This window comes from Grampus griseus (genome assembly GCF_964374135.1).
Source record: "Grampus griseus genome assembly, chromosome: X".
Classification (NCBI taxonomy): Eukaryota; Metazoa; Chordata; class Mammalia; order Artiodactyla; family Delphinidae; genus Grampus; species Grampus griseus.
The window spans coordinates 60,206,194-60,224,417 of NC_138999.1; the positions used below are offsets into that span (position 1 = coordinate 60,206,194).

General features: G+C 41.4%; 1 protein-coding gene across 8 annotated transcripts in view; it reads left to right on the top strand.

Annotated features, from left to right (window-relative positions):
* TAF1 (TATA-box binding protein associated factor 1) overlaps positions 1–18,224 on the top strand; it is a 143,123-nt gene that overhangs the window by 110,283 nt on the left and 14,616 nt on the right. For 4 of the 8 annotated variants that reach the window (XR_014298469.1, XR_014298470.1, XR_014298471.1 and 1 more), the window contains one exon: positions 275–1,499. The exons of 3 other annotated variants lie outside the window; for them this stretch is intronic. The gene's annotated coding sequence lies outside the window, so the exon portion shown is untranslated. Of the gene's footprint in view, positions 1–274; positions 1,500–13,751; positions 13,931–18,224 lie in introns of those variants that run through there. One more of the 8 variants, XR_014298468.1, reaches the window with a different exon arrangement.

The window sequence follows — 18,224 nt, forward strand, 5'->3', positions numbered from 1 at the left end:
GACTTTCTCCCAGTATGGCTGACTGTATCCCCAATAGTCTTCTATTCCCTGTATATCCTGTAAATGGGAAGTTAGACCAGGAGGCTTGATTAGCGTCAAGTTCAGAATGTTTTTATTTTCGAGGGAGGGGGAGGAACAAGATGTTTCATAACTGATGGTGTGTGCTTCCTGTTGTATCACATCAGGAGGCACACGATTATCTGGTTGTTACACGGGCCAATTTGAATGGCTGGGATCAAGCTGTCATAACCTCATGTACCCATCTTCTGTATAGGGATGGACTTGATACCAGAACATCCTCCTAGACAGTGCTGGGGAATATTGATGACTTTGGCCTCTACCTTGGACTCTTGTATCTGATGACTTGCAGACTATCCTTGTTCTGTTAATATCCCATTTCGTCAGATAGAGCTCAGTAGGGCTTCCCTGGTGGCACAGTGATTAAGAATCCGCCTGCCAATGCAGGGTACACGGGTTCGAGCCCTGGTCTGGGAAGATTCCACATGCCACGGAGCAACTAAGCCCGAGCACCACAACTGCTGAGCCTGCACTCTAGAGCCTGTGCTCCACAACAAGAGAAGCCACCGCAACGAGAGACCCACGCACCACAACGAAGAGTAGCCCCCACTCGACGCAACTAAAGAAAGCCCATATATTTGCTAAAATAAAAGCTTCTTACCTACTGGAACAATCCATCCTGTGCTTACCCCAAATCAACTTAATTGAATTTGGGGTATTAAAAATTTTGTAGGTCCCTTCCACAGATGGCTTGTTTTAGATCCCTTACATTTTTCCTATATTGGTTTTTAAATTATAAAATAGTTCATGTGTATAAAAGGATATAATGGGGGGTAGGGGAGAGAGGGATTGGGAGTTTGGGATTAGCAGATGCAAACTATAGAGAATGGATAAACAAGGTCCTACTGTATAGCACAGGGAACTATCTTCAATATCCTGTGATAAATCATCATGGAAAAGAATATAAAAAAGAATGTATATATCTGTATAGCTGAATTGCTTTGCTGTACAGCAGAAATTAACACAACATTGTAAATCAACTATACTTCAATAAAATAAACTTAAGAAAAGAATATAATGGATGGGGACTTCCCTGGTGGCACAGTGGTTAAGAATCTGCCTGACAACACAGGGGACACGGGTTCGATCCCTGGTCCTGGAAGATACCACATGCTGCGGAGCAGCTAAGCCTGTGCACCACAACTACTGAGCCTGTGCTCTAGAGCCCGCGAGCCACAACTACTGAAGCCCACGTGCCCTACAGCCTGCGCGCCGCAACTACTGAAGCTCGCATGCTCTAGCACCCACGTGCTGCAACTACCACAGGCTCCACAAGGAGAGAAGCCACCGCAGTGAGAAGCCCACGCACCACAATGAAGAGTAGTCCCCACTCGCTGCAACTAAAAGCCCACGTGCAGCAAGGAAGACCCAACGCAGCCAAATAAATAAAAATTAAACCAAATAAACAAAAATTTAAAAAATAAAATAAAACTGTTCAAAATAAAATTTTTTTAAAAGAATATAATGGATGTACTAGATGTAAAGAATAATAAAACCATTAAATGTGTACCTACCACATAAGAAATTATATTTTTTTCTTCGATAGTTTTATGTTGAAAGAACTTTGGATTTACAGTAGAGTTTCAAATATAGTACAGACAGGTCCCCTATACCCTTATCTAACTTCCCCTAATGTTAACATCTTAATCTGGTACATTTATCAAAACTAAGAAATTAGCATTGGTACAGTTCTATTAACCAAACTAGAGACTCTATTCAAATTTCACTAGTTTTTTCACCTATGTCCTTTTTCTGTTCCAGGATCCAATCCAGGATACCACGTTGCATTTAATCATTATGTCTCTTTAGTCTCCTCCAGTCTGTGAAAGTTTCTTGGTCTTTCCTTGTCTCTCATGACCTTGGTGCTTTGGAAGAGTACTGGTCCAGTATTTTGTAGAATGGCCCTCAATTTGGGTTTGTCTCATATTTTTCTCATTATCCTGGTGGTATGCATGTGGGCGAAGAGGACCACAGCGTGAAGTGCCTTTCTCGTCACATCATACCAGGCGGTGCACAGAATATCAGCATGACTTATCACTGTTGATGTTAACCTTAATCACTTGGTTAAGGAGCTGTTTCTCCACTATAAAATTACTAGTTCTCCTTTTCCATGTACTGTTCCTTAGAAGCAAGTCACTGAATCTAGTTCACACTCAAGATGAGGGGAAATTAAGTTCCATCACTTAGAGCAAGAAGTAGCAAAGAAGTTGTGAACATAAGTTAAAGCCACCAAAGTAATGAACTTTTGATAGACTCCTTACATTTTTTTAACCAGCAATATGAGTTTATTTAGGAATGGCAGAGGAATAGCAATTAAGGACATGCCAACTATAGCAAACAATAGGCAACTCCAGAGACCAAGGGGAGGAATATTATTTTACAGAGGAAAAAGGGAAGTTGGGAAAGGCTGCTTTGTACGAAAGTCCATTGAAGGTGTTGACCGTAGAAATAAAACAGCCAATTATTTTACCAGAAAAATGGGTTCATTCAGGAATAACAGAGAATTGCAATTTGGGATAACTTTGCTATAGAAGAACTACAAGGGGCCTCCCTGGTGGCGCAGTGGTTTGAGAGTCTGCCTGCCGATGCAGGGGACACGGGCTCGTGCCCCGGTCCGGGAAGATCCCACATGCCGCGGAGTGGCTAGGCCCGTAAGCCATGGCTGCGAGAGGCCACAACAGTGAGAGGCCCGCGTACCGCAAAAAAAAAAAAGAACTACAGGCAAGTCTACCTGGCTCCTTATATTTTGACTCCTCATAATTTTATTATTACTACCAATATTGCCTGCAGTATCCACCAACTACTTCCTATTTCTTCATCCATGAGGTTATTATGAATTCGTCATTGCCTTCTTGAAAGCTATAGGTATTTGTACAGCAGTTTCCCAGGCTTGGCTGATTATCATAATTACCTGGGGTAACTATACAAGTTCCCCAGCCCCTCCTCTACAATATGGTTCAGTTTAACTGGGATGTGGGCTTGGAAACAAGCGTTAAAGCATCCCAGGTGATTCTTATTATGAGACCAAGTTTGAGAAACACTGGCTTACAGCATTTCTGTCTTCTCCCTGTTTTGCAATAGCGAAACATCGACACAAAACTTACTATTCTTTATGTTTATAGTTTCCTTATTTATATAGTTTCCTTATTTCCTTTTTCAAATTTAGGAAATTTGTATTTTCCCATCTTCCACAGAGTAAGGACATTTGAATGTAAATGACAAGAAATATTTCCAGCTGGGAAAGGGCAGGCGGTCTCCCAACTCTTTCCCTCTAGTTTTGGTCTCTTCTTCCCCTTTCCCTTTTGTACTTGAAGCCTCTACTGCTTTTGTAAAAAGGCCAGAAGTTTTTCTTTAGGAGTTTATCTCTGCTTATTTCTTCTAAACCTGAGGGATTTCAGTAAGGATGCTATTCATTTTTGTTATCCTGCTTCCATAATAATAATTTCAGTAACTACCATTTGCCAGATAGCATGCTTTATGTATTAGGTTGAACAATATGGAAAACATTTTTATAGGTCAAAATGATTGAATGTTGGTGATTTAATATGGTTCAACCTAATACATTATCCTAGTTTTTTTTTTTTTTTTTTTGGCTACGTTGGGTCTTCCTTTCTGTACGCGGGCTTTCTCTAGTTGTAGCGAGCAGGGGCTAGTCTTAGTTGCGGTGCACGGGCTTCTCATTGCAGTGGCTTCTCTTGTTGTGGAGCACGGGCTCTAGGCACTAAGGCTTCAGTAGTTGTGGCACACGGGCTCTGTAGTTGCGGCACGTGGGCCCTAGAGTGTGCAGGCTTCAGCAGTTGAGGCGCACAGGATCAGTAGCTTTGGCTCGCGGGCTCTAGAGCGCGGGCTCAGTAGTTGTAGCACACGGGCTCAGTTTCTCTGCGGCATGTGGGATCTTCCCGGACCAGGGCTTGAACCTGTGTTCCCTGCATTGGCAGGTGGATTCTTAACCACTGCGCCACCAGGGAAGTCCAACCTAATACATTATCTTCTTTAATCCTCACAGTAACCCTCAGGGTTGGTGGTAGTATGCCCATTTTTACAGATGGGAAAACTGAAGATCAGAATAATTAGGCAACTTTCCTAAAGTCATGTATTTATAAATGGTAAAGCCAGGATTTGGATACAGGGCTATCTGTTTCTGAAACCCATGTTTTTGAACACAATACTGCTTTAAAGAAAATGTTATGATGAGGGTATGATAAAGCAGGCACTGACACACTGTGTGTGGGAGTGTAACTCAGTACAATTTTGCTGAAAGCTATTTGACACTGCATCAAGAGCCTTAAGAATTTTCATCCTTTGCGTCTAGTAACTCCAGTTTAAAAACATTATCCTAAGGGAATAATCAGAGATGAACATGAAGATTTATGTAAAATACACTCATCGAAGCATTCTATTTTTAATATAAAAAATTGGAGGGAGTTCCCCAGTGGCCTAGTGGTTAGGATTCCAGGCTTTCACTGCCGTGGCCTGGGTTCATTTCCTGGTCAGGGAACTGAGATCCCACAAGCCACGTGGCGCGGCAAAAAAATTAAAAAATGGAAACCATGAGTGTTCGACAATATGGAATTAAATTAAGATACAGCCACAAGATGGACAGGGGACATGGAACAATGCTCATGATACAATGTCAAGTGAGACAAACAGTATACAAAATTAAGTATGACCACATTTTTTGTTAAAAAAAATAAGTATAGAAAAAGTCTGGAAGGAAATACAGGAAAATTGCAACACTGGTTATATCTACACAGTGGGATGAAGAGTGGTTTTCATTTTATTTTTAAAATTTTTCCATAGAGGGCTTCCCTGGTGGTGCAGTGTTTTTGTTTTTGTTTTTTGTTTTTTTTAAATATTTATTGATTAACAAATATTTATTGAGTGTATATGGTATACTGCTATAAAGTAAATGGTTTTTTTTTAATTTAATGTATTTATTTTATTTTTGGCTGCGTTGGGTCTTTGTTGCTGCACGCGGGCTTTTCTCTATGCAGCGAGCGGGGACTACTGTTCCGTGTGATGTGCAGGCTTCTCATTGCGGTGGCTTCTCTTGTTGCGGAGCATGGGCTCTAGGCGTGCAGGCTTCAGTAGTTGAGGCACACGGGCTTAGCTGCTCCACGACATGTGGGATCTTCCTGGACCAGGGCTCGAACCCGTGTCCCCTGCATTGGCAGGCGGATTCTTAATCACTGCGCTGCAACTACTGAGCCTGTGCTCGAGAGACCATGAGCCACAGCTACTGAGCTGGCATGCCACAACTACTGAAGCCCGCACGCCTAGAGCCCGTGCTCCACAACAAGAGAAGCCACCGCAATGAGAAGCCCGCGCACCACAACAAAGAGTAGCCCCTACTCACTGCAACTAGAGAAAGCCTGTGTGCAGCAACGAAGACCCAATGCAGCAATAAATAAATAAAATTTATTAAAAAAAAGAAATTTATTAAAAAAATTTTCTTCTATAGAGAATTTTCTATAACAAACATATATTACTTTCATCATAAAAATGTTGAAAATAAGTTTTGTTACAAGAAAAAAGTCATTTATAATCCAAAGATGCCAACATAATAACTGTTTTCATTTTTGCATATCACCTCCCAGTCTTTGTTCCCGTAGTTGCATAATTTTACCTGATAGCAGTCATGGTGTACAAAATATGTTTTTTAAACTTTTAAAAATTACTATTTAAAAAAAATAAAAATAATAATTATTATTTAAATATTATTGTTCATTGTAGAAAATTAATATAGATAGGCAAAAAAGAGGGAGATACAAACCTGTAATCCCACCACCAAAGAAAATCACCGTTAACTTGTTTTGTATATAGCTAGCTTCCAGGCCTTTACACACTTGTGTATATATAATGTATACCAAGATTAGATCATACTTGCACATACCATTTTTTAATGACTGTGTAATAGTTTATTGAATTTACCATTACTTATTTAACCATTTCCCTATTATTGTGTCATTAGATTGTTTCCAATATTTCCCAGTCTTAGATAATTCAACAATTAACATTTCATACATATAGCTTTTACTTTTTTATATATGTATGTATGTATCTATTTATTTATTGGCTGTGTTGGGTCTTAGTTGCACCACACAGGATCTTTCGTTGAGGCATGTGGGCTTCTCTCCAGTTGTGGCGTGTGGGCTCCAGAGCATGGGGGCTCAGTAGTTGCGGTGCACAGGCTCTCTAGTTGTGGCACGCAGGCTCAGTGGTTGCAGCACATGGACTTAGTTGACCCGTGGCATGTGGGATCTTAGTTCCCTGACCAGGGATCGAACCTGCGTCCCCTGCATTGGAAGGTGGATTCTTAACCACTCGTCCACCAGAGAAGTCCCATGCATATAGCTTTTACTTCTGTTGAATTGTTTCTCTAGCATCAGTTCGTGAGTGTGGAATTATTAGGCCAGTGGTTAAAAACAATTCTATAAAGTTTCTATCTATGTAACACACGGTCAAAAAATCAGAAGAGCTCATAATGAATAGCAACTTCCCTACCCACACTTTCCTTTTCTTCTCCACTCACTTTCCCCAAAGCAACCACTTTTATCTGTTACAAAGGTATTTATGGGTTTTGATATGTAATGTCACATTGCTTTCCAAAAGTTTGTACCCATCCTATGTGAACATACTAATTTCACTATAACTTTGTCAAGTTTAGATGTTATTTAAAAGTTGTTTTTGCCTATTTTCATTCATTCAATAACCGTTCCAGCACCTACTACAGGAGACAACTGAGGTTACGAAGAAGAATGATACAGCATCTGCTCTGTTGCATCATAGGAAGCCAGACTGACAGGAGAAGCAAAACCCAAGAGTACAGTACAGTGTGATCAATGCAGTGGAAGCATGTGAAAGGAAAAGGGAAAGTTGAGAGGAAAAAGTAATCAATTTTGCAAGTTATGGGCCAGTGATGAGGGTGAAGAAAAGCTTTACAGTTCAAAAGACCTTTGAGCTGAATTTGAATGGCTGCTGAGGGGTTGGCAGGTGAGGTGGGGTGAGGATACTCCAGACAGATAGTACATATCCAAAAGCCAGAGCCTAGAATCAGCGTCGAATGTTTGCAGAGCTGCAAGTAGTCCAGCAGAATTGGAGCATTGGGCCTGTGGGGAGGGCAAGTGAGGGTAGGGGAAAGGTGGGGAAGGCAGAGTAGATTATGAAACAGATCCCACAAGGGGTTGTAGACCACAGTGAGGAATTTGGACTTTATCTTGATGGACAATGAAGAAGGTGAAGGATGTGATTCGATTTGGGTTGGTTTTAAAGAGATTAACTCTGGCTTCACTCCAGTGAATGTGTTAGAGAAGAGGCCAGGCTGGAGGAAAGAGTACCTGTTACAAGGCGATTGCATTTGTTCAGGTGAGAAGTGTTGTGGACTTCAACTAGAGCAATGATATTTGGGTTGGAGTAGATGGCATAGATTTGGGAGATGTTTAGGAGGTAGACTTAACCATGCTTGGTGACTAATTGTTAGAGGGGCAAGAAATAAGGAGGCTTATAGGACTCAGTCAGTAAATCTTTATAGTGTGCCTATTATGTGCCAGGCACTGTTCTAGACTCTGTGGATGTAGCAGTGAAAAACATGGAAATAAATCTCTGTTCTCATGGAATTTATACCTGAGTGGAAAAGAGACAGTAAACAAGGAAACACAAACTGTGTTAGAAATAAAAGAAGGTGGAATATTAGTCATTGCGGCCAGGTTGGGGTGGCTGTGGACCTACTTTAGGTAAGATAGACAGCAGAAGTCTCTAATGAGGAGGTGACATTTTCACTAAGCCTTGAAGATGAGAAAGAGCTAGCCTTGCATTGAGCCACAGGAAGATCATCCTAGGTAGAGGGAACAGCAAGAACAACGGCTCTGAGGCAGAAAAGAGGTTGGTGTATTGGAAGAACCGAAGTGTTGCAACTTGAGTAAAGCAACTTGGAATGTAATGACCAAAGGGGAGAGTGGAATTCTTCCAGGTTTTTGTCTTGGGAAGCTAGGGGTGGGGGTGGAGAATAATAGAGGAGTAACTTAAAAGAAGGAATAGGCTTTGGGTTGAGGTAGATAAGGAGTTGTGTCATGTTTGGTGAGATGTCTGTAAGACATCCAAGTGGAGATGTTCAGGAAGTAATTGGAAATAATGGAGCTTAGGAGAGAGGCCATGTTGTGTCGTTAGCCTATGGGTGGCAGATGAAGTTATGGAAATGAGATGAGGGCCAAGGGCAGAACTCTGGGGAAAAGATCCAACATTTAATGGGTGACCAAAGGTAGGGGAGTCAGCAAGGTGATTGCAAAAGAACAGTCAGCAAGTGTGTAATCCAGAAGTTAGAGGGGGAAGAGAAAGTGAGGAATGAAGGAATAATCAGTCTTTCTCTTTCTTCTTTCTTTTCTCCTTCCTCCCTCCCTCCCTCCCTCCCTCCCTCCCTCCCTTCCTTCCTTCCTTCCTTCCTTTCTTTCTTTCTCTTTCCCATCAGAAGATGGTTTTTTGGGTTTTTTTGGCTATGAGGCTTGTGGGATCTTAGTTCCCCGACCAAGGATTGAACCCAGGCCCTTGGCAGTGAAAGCACAGAGTTCTAACCACTAGACCGCCAGGGAATTCCCAATAATCAATATTTAAAATGCAACAAAGAAGTCAAGTAAGAACTGAAAAGTACCCATGATCATACTCTCTGACTCAGCAATTCTACCCCAGCTATGAGCACTAGAAAGATTCTTGCAGAAATGTACCAGAAAGTATGTACAGGAGTTCAAGCGTGTTCATAGCAGCACTGATCTTAATAGCAAAAAGCTGGAAACAGTTCAAATGTCCTTCAGCAGGACATTTGGCTTAATGAATTGCAGTATAATCATAAAATGGAAAACTACACATTGGTGAAAATGAATACCTACATCTACAATATCAACATGGATAAATCCCGCAAACACAATCTACAGAAAGGTCAAGTTCAGAAGAGTTCATACGGTATGATTCTATGTATGTAAAGTTCAAAAACAGGTGAGAAAGCAATAAAGAAAAGCAAAATCCCTGCGGGCAGTTATATGTTGTGAGAAAGGAGAGGAATGCAATGCAGAAGGGCATACAGAGGGCTTCAGAAGCTCTGGTAATGTTCTGTTTCTGAAGCTGATTGGTGGGTTACATGAGTGTTCATTTTATTATTCTTTAAATCACATACATATGATTTTATTATTTGTATATATGATTTAAATAAGTCATAAGAGTATGTATATATTGTTTCGTATTTGTGATACGTTTCATAAAAATTTTTAGGCTAAGAAATAATGATTGGAAGGTGAGAAATCTAGGCTGTGAAGGGAAGGAGAATAATAGTAATAACTAGAGGGAGAAATGGGATCATCAGAAGATTTTTTAAATACTTGTAAGATATGAGCACATTTACAGGCTTCTTTCATTCATTCAACAAAAATTTGTTGATACCAACTAGGTACAGGGTACTATGCTGGGCCCTGGAGTACAGAGATACATTTATTCAATTATGTAGTTACTGTTCATCTAAGAACTAAATCATTAATACATTTATTCATTCAACAAATATTTATTGAGCGAGTGAATACTCTGTTCCAGGCAGTGATCTAAGTGCTGGGAATACAGCACTGAACAAAATAAAACAAAATAAACTTTAAAGTATATGGGAGGGGTACTTCCCTGGTGGTCCAGTGGCTAAGACTCTGCACTCCCAATGCAGGGGGGCCTGGGTTCGATTCCTGGTCAGGGAACTAGATCCCACATGCCGCAACTAAGACCCCGCATGCCACAACTAAGACCCAACACAGCCAAATAAAGAAATAATAAATAAATAAATAAATAAAGTATATGGGAGGATGTGCATAGGTTATACGCAAATAAGGGACTTGAACATCCAGGGATTTTGGTGTGTGTGTGTGTGTGTCCTGGAGCCAATCCCCCCGCCTCCCCGAGGATATTGAGGGTTGACTGTATATGGACGGTGGTGGTAAGTACATGAGAAAACAAGTAAGGTAAGGGTATAGAGAGGGAGTTGGGGGTGGGTGGGTTATTAGACTGTTCAGGGAAGGCCTTTCTGAGAGGGTGACATTTGAGCAGAGAACTTAATGAAGTGAGAAAATAAATCATGTGGATATCTGGGGGAAGATCATTCCAGGCAGAGAGAACAGCAAGTACAAGGATGCCGAGACAGTTGAGGTGCTTGGCATGTTAGAGGAACAGCAAGGAGGCCATCATGTCTGCTGCAGTGTAAACAAGGAGAGAGTGGAAGGTGATGAGGTCAGAGAGGTTTCCAGGGGCCAGATTATGTAACTCCTTGTGGTATGGGGAACCATTAGAAGGTTTTAGGCTTGGAGTGACATGATTTTTATTTCTGTGTTTTCAGGGATCTCTTAGGCTTTGTGGTAAATACTAGGGGGCAATGGTGGAAGCAGGGAGACTAGTTAGTAGGCAATTGTAGTAATCCAGGCGAGAGATGGTGGTGGCTTGGATGAGGTTGGTAGTAACAGAGATGGTAAGAAGTGGTTAAAAGTAGGGTTGTATTCTGAAGGTAGAACCAACAGGATTTGCTGATGGATTGCATGTGAGGTATGAAATAAAGAGAGGAGTCAGGGATGACTCCCAAGCCTGAGAGACTGGAAGGCTGGAGATGCTATTTGGTGAAATGGAGAACATTGAGAGAAAAGAAGGTTTGAAGGGAAAAAGAGAGTTCCGTTTTTGACATATTAGGTTGAGGTGCCATTTAGACAACCAAGTGGAGATGTTGAATAAGCAATTGGCTATATGAGTCTGGAGTTGAGGGGAGTGGTTGGGGCTAGAGATATGAATTTGGGAATCATCACTATGTAGATGATGTTTAAAGCCATGGGATTAGGAGAGATGGCCTAAGAATTGAGTGCAAAGAAGAGAAGAGATTAAAGAACCGAATCTTGAGGTCCTCCAACAAATACAGAGGCCAGGGAGATGCAGAGGACTCATTAAAGGAAGCCAAGAAGGAACAGACTGTGAAGTAAGAAGAAAATTAAGGGATGGGAGTACAGTACCTAGAAGCCAAGTGAAAGGAATTTAAAATAAGGAAGTCATCTAGAGATTATCCTACTAAGTAAAGTAGGTCAGACAGAGAAAGACAAATAACATATGATATCTCTTATATGTGGAAGCTAAAAAAAATGATGCAAATGAACTTATTTACAAAACAGAAATAGACTCACAGACATAGAAAATAACATTATGGTTACCAAAGGGGAAAGGGGGGGAGGGATAAATTAGGAGTTTGGGATTAGCAGATACAAACTACTATATATAAAATAGATAAACACCAAGGACCTACTGTATAGTAGAGGGAACTATATTCAATATCTTGTAATAAACCATAATGGAAAAGAATAAGAAAAAGAACACACACACACACACACACACACACACACACACACATATATATCTGAATCACATTGCTGTATGCCAGAAACTAACACAACGTCGTAAATCAACTATACTTCAGTAAGAAAAATAGTAAGTCATGATGAGCTATATAAAATGCTGCTGAGAGTTCCAGCAGGATGTTGCCTGAGAACTGAGGCAGAATGGATTTGACAAAATGAAGGTAATTGTGTTATTGACAAGAACAGTTTCTGTGGAGTGGTGGTAGTGAAAGCCTAGTTAAAGTTGGTTTAAGAGAAAATCGAATCCCACTACTGGGCATATATCCTGAGAAAACCACAATTCAAAAAGAGTCATGTACCAAAATGTTCATTGCAGCTCTATTTACAATAGCCAGGAGATGGAAGCAAACTAAGTGTCCATCATCGGATGAATGGATAAAGAAGATGTGGCACATATACAATGGAATATTACTCAGCCATAAAAAGAAATGAAATTGAGCTATTTGTAATGAGGTGGATAGACCTAGAGTCTGTCATACAGAGTGAAGTAAGTCAGAAAGAGAAAGACAAATACTGTATGCTAACACATATATATGGAATTTAAGAAAAACAATGTCATGAAGAACCTTGGGGTAAGACAGGAATAAAGACACAGACCTACTAGAGAATGGACTTGAGGATATGGGGAGGGGGAAGGATAAGCTGTGACAAAGTGAGAAAGAGGCATGGACATATATACACTACCAAACATAAGGTAGATAACTAGTGGGAAGCAGCTGCATAGCACAGGGAGATCAGCTCGGTGCTTTGTGACCGCCTGGAGGGGTGGGATAGGGAGGGCTGGAGGGAGGGAGACGCAAGAGGGAAGAGATGTGGGAACATATGTATATGTATTACTGATTTACTTTGTTATAAAGCAGAAACCAACACACCATTGTAAAGCAATTATACTCCAATAAAGATGTAAAAAAAAAATAAAGAGAAAATCGGCGGTGAGAAGTGGAGACAGTGAGTGTAGATACTTGAGGAGTTTTGCTATTAAGGGGAGCAGAGAAAGGAGACAGTATCTCAAGGGGGATGTGAGGATCTAGAAGTGTGTGTGTACATGTGTGTGTGTTAGATGGGAGTTATATTTCTTTTTACACTTAATTATTGTGAATGTCTCTCTACACACACACACCTCATTCTTTTTTAATTGACATTTTCATTGAGGTAAATGTAACAAATAACAGTGATCTCTTGCACATTTTGCCCAGTATCTCCCAATGGTAACATTTTGCAAGCCTATAGTATAGTACATCACAACCAGAATATTGACATTGATGCAACCCAGTAATCTTTTTCAGATTTTTCCAGTTTGCCTCATTATTTTTTTTATAAATTTATTTATTTATTTATTTATCTTTGGCTGCATTGGGTCTTCGTTGCTACCCATGGGCTTTCTCTAATTGTGGTGATTGGGGGCTACTCTTCGTTGCGGTGCACGGGCTTCTCATTGCAGTGGCTTCTCTTGTTGCAGAGCACAGGCTCTAGGCACGCGGGCTCAGTAGTTGTGGCTCGCAGGCTCCAGAGCACAGGCTCAGTAGTTGTAGCACACAGGCTTGGTTGCTCTGTGGCATGTGGGATCTTCCCAGACCAGGGCTCGAACCCGTGTCCCCTGCAGGCAGATTCTTAGCCACTGCACCACCAGGGAAGCCCTGCATCATTATTTTTTAACAACCTATTGATAGACACTTTTAAAAAAATATTTATTTATTTATTTATTTATTTGGCTACACTGGGTCTTAGTTGTGGCATGTGAACTCTTAGTTGCGCCATGCATGTGAGATCTAGTTCCCTGACCAGGGATCAAACCCAGGCTCCTGCTTGAGAGTGTGGAGTCTTAACCACTGGACTGCCAGGGAAGTCCCTGGTAGACATCTAGTTTTCCAATTTTTTGCTCTTAGCAATGCTTGAGTCTCCTGGACTCTGTTCCGTTCTGTTTAATCTTTCTGTTTATTTCTAGGCCACTATAAAACTTTTAATTACTATGCATTTAATTATATCTGGTGGGTCAAATGGCCTTATTATTCATCCTTTAAAGTATTCTCTTTGGCTGCTGTGGAAGATAGATGGCCTCCAGTCATCCCCACCTCCTGGTATTCATGCCTTTGTGTAGTCCCCTCCTGAGTGTGGGCTGGACCTTGTGACTTAACAAATAGAATACAGCAAAGGTGATGGCAAAGGTAATGGGTCGTTGCTTCCAAGACTAAGTTACGAAGGACCATGACTTCCATCTGGCTGGCACTCTCTCGCTCTCTCTTGCTTGCTTGCTCTAAGGAAACCAGCTGCCATGTTGTGAGCTGCCTTGTGGAGGGGCCAAAACGGCAAGTAACTGAGACCCTCAGTGCAACAGCCCACAAGGAACTGAATCCTGCTAACAACCACTGAGTGAATGTGAAAGTAGATCTTGAGATGGATGCAGTCCTGGCCGACACTTTGATTGAAGCCCTGTGAGAGACCCTGACCTGTAGAACTTAGGTAAGCAGTGCCAAGTTTTCTGACCCATAGGAGACAGTGAGATGATAAATGGATGGTTTGGGTTTTTTTCTATTCTAAAATTTTTTTTCCTTTCTTTGTTTTATTTTTTAATAAATGTATGGTTTTGTTTTAACTTCTTAATTTAACTGTAGATTTACACAGTTGTTAAAAAAAATGTAATACAGAGATCCCAACACCCTTCACCCAGTTCCTCCCAGTGGAAACATCTTGCATAACCATAGTGCACTGCACAACCAGGAAACTGACATGGATACAATTCATAGACCTTATCATAGCACCAGCTTTCCATATGCTAACCTGTGTGTTTGTATGTGTGTCTTTAGTTCTGTGCAGTTTCATCACATGTGTAGATTTGTGCAACCACCACCACTGTCAAAACACAGAGCAGTTCCATCTCAGGATGGCTCATGCTACCCTTTTATAGCCCCTGAGCATAGAATTTTAGGTTAGCAGGGTTTTTTTTTCTTTAAGTACTTTAAAGATGTTGCTCAGCTGACTTCTGGTTTACATCGTTTCTCACGAGAAACCTGTTGCCATTTTTATCTTTATTCCTCTATACATAACATATCTTTTTTCTCTGGCTGCTTTTAAGATTTCTCTCTTTATCACCGGTTGTAAACAATGTGATTATGATGTGCTGTGGCATGTGTGTTTTTTTAATTGTGGTTAACATGCATACATAAAATTTGCCATTTTAACCATTTTTACGTGTACAATTTACTGGCATTAACTACATTCACAATGTTGTGCATCCATCACCACTATTTCCAGTACCCTTTATCACCCCGAACAGAAACTTTGTACCCATTCAGCAATAACCCCCTATTCCCTCCTTCCCCCTTCCCTGGTAACCTCTATTCTACTTTCTGTCTCTATGAATTTGAGTACTCTGAGTATCTCATATGACTGGAATCATACAGTATTTGTCCATTTGTGATTGGCTTCTTTCACTTGGCATAATGTCTTCAAGGTTTATCCATGTTGTAGCATGTATGAGAACTTCATTCTTTTTTTTTAAATAAATTTATTTATTTTTATTTTGGCTGCATTGGGTCTTCGTTGCTGTGCGCGGGCTTTCTCTAGTTGCGGCGAGCAGTGACGCCTCTTGGTTGCAGTGTGCGGGCTTCTCATTGCGGTGGCTTCTCTTGTTGCAGAGCACGGGCTCTAGGCGCACGGGCTTCAGTAGTTGTGGCACGTGGGCTTCAGTAGTTGTGGCTCGTGGGTTCTAGAGCACGGGCTCAGTAGTTGTGGTGCACAGGCTTAGTTGCTCCACGGCATGTGGTATCTTCCCGGACCAGGGCTTGAACCCTTGTCCCCTGCGTTGGCAGGCAGGTTCTTAACCACTGCGCCACCAGGGAAGCCTTTCATTCTTTTTTATGACTGAAAAGTATTCCATTGTATGTATATATCACATATTATTTACCCATTCATCTGTTGATGGACACTTGATTTGTTTCCACCTTTTGGCTATCGTGAATAATGCTGATATGATTTTGTGTACAAGTATCTATTTGAGTCCCTGTTTTCAATTCATTTGGGTGTGTACTTAGGTGTGGAATTGCTGGATTATATGGTAATTCTATGTTTAACTTTTTGAGGAACTGCCAAACTGTTTTCCACAGCAGTTGCACAATTTTGCATTCCCACCAGCAATGCACGAGGGTTCTAATTTCTCCACATTCTTGACCACACTTGTTAGTTTCCTTTTTTTTCTTTTATGATAATAGCCTTCCTAATGGATGTGAAGTGGTATCTCATTGTCATTTAGATTTGCATTTCTCTCATGGGTAGTGCTATTGAGTATCATCTCATGTGCTTGTTGGCCATTTATATATCTTCTTTGGAGAAAAGCCTACTCAAGTCCTTTACCCATTTTTGAATTTGTTGTTGCTGTTGTTGTTGTCTTCTAATGGTTTTAAAGTTTAGGTCTTTGATCCATTTTGAGTTAATTTTTGTATATGGTGTAAGGTAATGGTCTAACTTCATTCTTTTGCATGTGGATGTCCAGTTGTCCCAGCACCATTTTTTTAAAAACCAAACCCAACATTTATTGAGAATAAAGGAAACCAGTTAGCATAGAGGCCCAATTTCAATTCATCAAACTTCAGCTGAGGATCGGGAATGGGGGGGAGGGGGGTGGCCAGCCCTGAAGTCACCCTCCCAGGGAAGAACGAGCTCTGGGAGGGAGCCAACACCATTTATTAATGAGATTGTCCTTTCCCAATGAATGGTCTTGGCATCCTTGTCAAAAATCAACTGACCATATATATGAGGGTTTATTTTGGGGCTCTCTATTCTGTTCCATTGGTCCATGTCTGTCCTTATACCAGTACCGCACTGTTTTGACTGCTGTAGCTTTGTAGTAAATTTTGAAACCAGGAAGTGTGAGACCTCCAGCTTTGTTCTTCTTTTTCAAGATTGTTTTGGCTCTTTGGGGGCCCCTTGAGATTCCACATGAATTTTAAGATGGGTTTTTCTATTTCTGCAAAATATACAGATTAAATTGATCTGTAGATTGCCTTGGGTAGTATTGTCATCTTAACAATATTGGATGCCAGACATTGTGAATTTTACCTTATTGGATGCTCGATATTTTTGTACTACTATAGATGTGCTTAAAGCTTTTTTCTGGGAAGTTGTTACTTGGAAACAGTTTGATCTTTTTGAGACTAGCTTTTAGAAGCCAGAATCAAAGCAGCCTTTTAGTCTCAGGCTAATTTCACTCTACTACTGAGGCAAAACCCTCCTCAGTATTTTACCCACTGTCTTATGAATTATGAAGATATCCCACTCAGGCTGTGGGAACGCAAACTATCTGGTCCCTGTGTGAGCTTTGAATCTTTTTTTTTTTTTTTTCTTTTTGCGGTACGCGGGCCTCTCACTGTTGTGGCCTCTCCTGTTGCGGAGCACAGGCTCCGGATGTGCAGGCTCAGCGGCCATGGCTCACGGGCCCAGCCGCTCTGCGGCATGTGGGATCTTCCCGGACCGGGGCACGAACCCGTGTCCCCTGCATCAGCAGGCGGACTCTCAACCACTGCACCACCAGGGAAGCCCTGAATCTTTTTTTTTTAATATATTTTTTGAAATATTTATTTATTTATTTAGGCTGTGCCAGGTCTTAGTTGCAGCATGCGGGCTCCTAGTTGTGGCATGCGGACTTCTTAGTTGCAGCATGTGGACTACTCTGTTGCAGCATGTGGACTCTTAGTTGTAGCATGCACGCAGGATCTAGTTCCCCGACCAGGAATTGAACCCGGGCCCCCTGCATTGGGAGTGTGGAGTCCTACCCACTGGACCACCAGGGAAATCCCGAGCTTTGAATATTTTTCCCCTCCAGTCCTTTCAGGTGGTTCTTTCTCCAGCTTTAGGTAGTTTCTTTACATGTATTCACTAACCAGTACTCAGATGGAAGACTCAAGGCGCATCCTCTGCATATCTCCAGAGCTTTCTCTCTGTGCAGCCCTCTTCTCTCTAGTATTCTGTCCTGTGAGTTTTAGCTACCTTGGCCTTCCTGGACTCCCAACTCTGTCTTCTCAGCTCACAAAGGCTGCTAGGCTCTGCTTGGATTCCACCCCTCTGCACTGTGGCCTAGAAACTCTCTTCTGACAGTATGTTAGGGCACTCAGCTTGTTTGTTTCTCCTCTTTCTGTGATCATTATCATGTGCTACCTGATGTCCAGTGTTTGAAAACTATTGTTTAATAGAGTCTGTCCATTTGTTGTTCTTTGGGCCAGGAGGGTAAATTATTCCATCTTGGCCACAAGTGGAAGTCCCCTCTGGCTTTTTGTGAGACTGGGGTGTGAGATTTCAGAAGTCCTATTTTTCTGGGCAATGAAGAAGTCCAGGATGTGGCTCTGTGAGTGGAGGCTGAAATGGGATGGATATCAAAGTTCCTGGAGTAAAGGCAGAATAGGAACTGGAAGGCTGGATTGTTAAATGAGTCATTCATATGGATGCTCAACTGGCAAACTAGGTGGGGGTGGAACTGGCGTTACAGAAAGAAGGAGGAGGATGGCAAAGGGCCTGAAGGAATAAATTAACAGTGGTTTTGGAGAACCGTAAAATATTTCTTCTAGCTGGAATATAAAGTACCCAAGAAGCCATGCCAGGAAATAAAGTAGACCGGTGACTGTATTTGAAAGGTGCTGTCTGCCATACTGAAGAATTTTTTTTTGGCTGTCCTGGGTCTTCATTGCGGCACACAAGGCTTTTCGTTGCAGTATGTGGGCTTCTCTAGTTGTGGCACTAGAA